This window comes from Oncorhynchus masou, chromosome 1 (assembly GCF_036934945.1).
Source record: "Oncorhynchus masou masou isolate Uvic2021 chromosome 1, UVic_Omas_1.1, whole genome shotgun sequence".
Taxonomy (NCBI): Eukaryota; Metazoa; Chordata; class Actinopteri; order Salmoniformes; family Salmonidae; genus Oncorhynchus; species Oncorhynchus masou.
The window spans coordinates 26,793,289-26,797,155 of NC_088212.1; positions in this window are offsets into that span (position 1 = coordinate 26,793,289).

A 3,867-nucleotide genomic window follows, 5' to 3' on the forward strand; every position below is an offset into this window, starting at 1 on the left:
TGGATAACTTCACAGAGTTGTGCAGTGACGTTATCTACAGCATGTTGGTAGAGAAGAAGAAACAACCTGCCATTGGAGCATTTATGTACTGAAATTCTACCACATCCATTCTGCGAGACATCTCTGCTAGAGATACTAAAGAGCTGCGTAGTTGTGATTTTTATGTCACACACCCGATAGGTGCAGTGAAATGTGCTGTTTTAAAGGGTCAGCCATAGTAGTTTGGGGAGCATCTATAGATTCTTCACCTTGTCAGGTAGGTTATTCAAACCAACGACCTTTCGGTTACTGGCCCAACGCTCTAACTGCTCGGCCACCTGCCGCCTCCCTGATTGATGCTCAGTATGAACCCAAAAATAACCAAAAAACAATGAGTGACTGAGTATGTTAAAAAAAACATCTGCTTGTGAAAAATGAATATGTCACAGATTATTATTTTAGGGAGCTAGAATGCCACCACAACATTTTAATTAGACACACCATTTTTCTTCCAAATAGCGTTAGTTACCGTGAATGCAATGGAGAAGCTTATAGGGTATTAATTCACTAATCCATATGATTTGATGTAGGTTAGAGAGGAGCAAGAAGGAACTGGCAGTGCTGATGGCATGTGATGCTCAGTGTGTTACTCTGATCAGAGAGGAGAGGGCACGGTTAGTCTATCTGGCCTGATCTCTGGATGCAGCCAGACAGACTGACAGATAAACATCCCAAATAGATCTAAAACAGTCTAGGGGGATGATCCGGGCCAATCCTGTATTTGGAGGGGTTTCCAACAGCGACTATGGGGGGAGGTCATCAGTAGATGCCAGAGATTATGGATAATTTATATTGTATGTGCAACAGGTTAGAAATAAATAACCTCCAGCACAGTTGGGTACATGATTGACCACACTACCTTCAGGCTATAGGTAAATATAGCAGGGATACACAGGGTTAGGTACACCACACCACCCATCTCACAGAGGAGATGCTCATGCTTAAGCAAGATAGAGTTACATATCAGGCTAAACACAGTTGTATCTGTGAACAGATAATGATACTGAAATTGCAAGATATTTTTCAGATAAAAAGGGTTAAAATCCCACTCTGCCCATGGCTGAAGTAACAGAACCCTCCCTTTTAGAATCAATAGAGAAACAGAGCAGATAGTGATTATATGGGCTCCCACAAGAGGTTGTGTCCTTGGGCTTTTCACACATCACATAGTACACCATCATGACTAATTATTTTAAAAGCCCAGACTTCGGATTATAGCATATAACTCTATTATTTCATGTCTATATGCATTTCTGAATCTATTCACTGATATGATACAAAGTTGTGACAGAATGCACTTGACATTCAAATTAAACGGAAATCAATTTCGTAGTAAGAATTCTCACATTTTTCAAATGAGGTTGATTAATGAGAATTTATGAAATGCACTTTACTGGAAATGTACAAGGATAACCTACTTGAGGTAGAGTGCCTCGTGAAAGTATACACAACCTGTTACACAGTTTACACATTTTGCTGCCTTAAAATGTTATCTCAAAACCTACTTCACATTTTCAAAGTGAAAGAAAAAGTATAGAACATTTTCCAAATGAATAACAATACGTTTAAAAAAAAGTATTGATTGTGTTTGTCTTCACACGTAGTTCCTACCTGGTGGAAGTACCTTTGGCAGCCATTAAAGCTGTGAACAATTTTGAATACGATTCTACCAACTTTGCACAACTCTTACTTAGAGCAACATTAAATCCATTGTTTTTGCTCAAGTGCAGCAGAAATACTGTAGTTCAAGCTCAGTAGATTTGCTTGAGAATCATTGATGGGCAGCAATATTAAATCCTTGTCTCTGATTTTCAAGCAGATTTAAGTCAGAGGACTGAGACGAGAACACTCAACACCTATTGGAAAGCCATTCTGGTGTGTCTTTGGCATTAAAATGTGTGCAATAGTTCAGCTGAAATAAAAGGCTCTATCCCAGGGCTAGGTATTCAGAAGTCTGAGGCAGGGTTTCCTCTAACTTTTTACCTGGGCGTTGCTCGTTCCATACTTCTTTTAATACTGACAAACTCTCCAGTCTCTGCCGGTGACAAGCATACCCATAACATGATGCTGCCACCACAAAATGTCAAAACTGTTCAAGGGGTGTGCAGATTTTTTTACTAGGCGCTGTATGTGGAGCCTGGAGATATACTGTACATTCTGGCAATTTAGTACTAACATTAATTATGGGAAATGTTGTTACTTTCTGTGTCCCAATTTACAACACTGCATGGTGATCTTTTTGAAAATATCAAGGAAAATTAACAGTTGGTTAATATAAAAGTATATAAGGGAGAGCAACCTTGATCAGTTTATTTCTTAATTGACAGATTTTTATACAGCTGTTGTAAGGAGCTAAACTCTGATTTTCTTTATCTCCATATGCAAAATTATATACAGTGAGGGAAAAAAGTATTTGATCCCCTGCTGATTTTGTACATTTGCCCACTCACAAAGAAATGATCAGTCTATAGTTTTAATAGTAAGTTTATTTGAACAGTGAGAGACAGAATAACAAAAATCCAGAAAAACGCATGTCAAAAATGTTATAAATTGATTTGCATTTTAATGAGGGAAATAAGTATTTGAACCCCTCTCAATCAGAAAGATTTCTGGCTCCCAGGTGTATTTTATACAGGTAACGAGCTGAGATTAGGAGAAAAAAATCCTTGTTTTCCAGCTTTTCAGATTCCCTAATTAAAAAGCTATGCCATCACTGCTAATGCTTTGATCAGAGAAGAGTAAAAAGGGGGCTCCAGCAAGGAAATACAACACTATGATGATTTAATAAGTTGACCCATTAATTAGTCCTCTCTGATGAATAGAATACATGATCGTGATATAATTCAGTCGTTCTGCACATAAACAATTCACTTGAATGCATGTACGTATTAAGATAGAACATGTGTAGAGATCCATTCCTTAGAACTCTATTCTTATCAGTGTTTTCATCAGCATCAAGAGTCTGACCTCCATTAACTTCCCACAGAGAACAGTAATACCTGGGAGGTGTCACACACTTGTCAGCTTTCGATTAGTATATTCATATTCACAATGAGGAGAAGAAGAAGAGTTATATTTAGTCAACATCAGAAGAATAATTAAAACACAGGCCATGTCAGTAGTGATTTCATCTGCACAGTCTGCACAGGGCCAGCAACATTGCATTGTGCAAGGGTTTTTGCAGATGATAAGTATCCCTGTGGATCTGCATGCAGTGTGGTGGGTGGGTGACAGCCCAATGGGGTTGGATGGACAGTGCCCTGCTCAGCTCAGCTCAGTGTGGTACATTATTTCTCTCCAGACAAAAGGTGGGACTTTGGCAGGAGTGTGTCAACAGAATCTCTATCAAGTTACACGTCTAGTTATGATTTACATTTGGTTGAGTTGTCAACTAAGGTGAATAAAACATGAAATCAACAAAAGAAATGTGCCATGTTATTAGATTTAGGTTAATAGTTGGGTGAAAAAAATACGAAGCTCCCTTATATTGATGACACTTTGCAAATCTAATCAGTTGTTTCAACGTCATCACATTGAATTTATTTGTTGAAATGATGTGGAAATAACATTGATTCAACCAGTTTTTTCCCAGTGGGTTGCTGGCTGGGCCACAGATGCACATGTGATCCAATCTGCCGGCTTATAAAAATGTAAGACATTAATGGGCTAAATTCCAATAGGCTAGCTCAGCAGAAAAGGTGTCAGGTTTTGACACATATTGGCGCCTCCGTGCTGCCTTATTAAATACGTGAGGAGAATTGCCACCAGTAAAACTATCTGCTCCGTGCTCAGATGGGCTGGGTTTTTGTCCCTCTCTACTGAACCCAT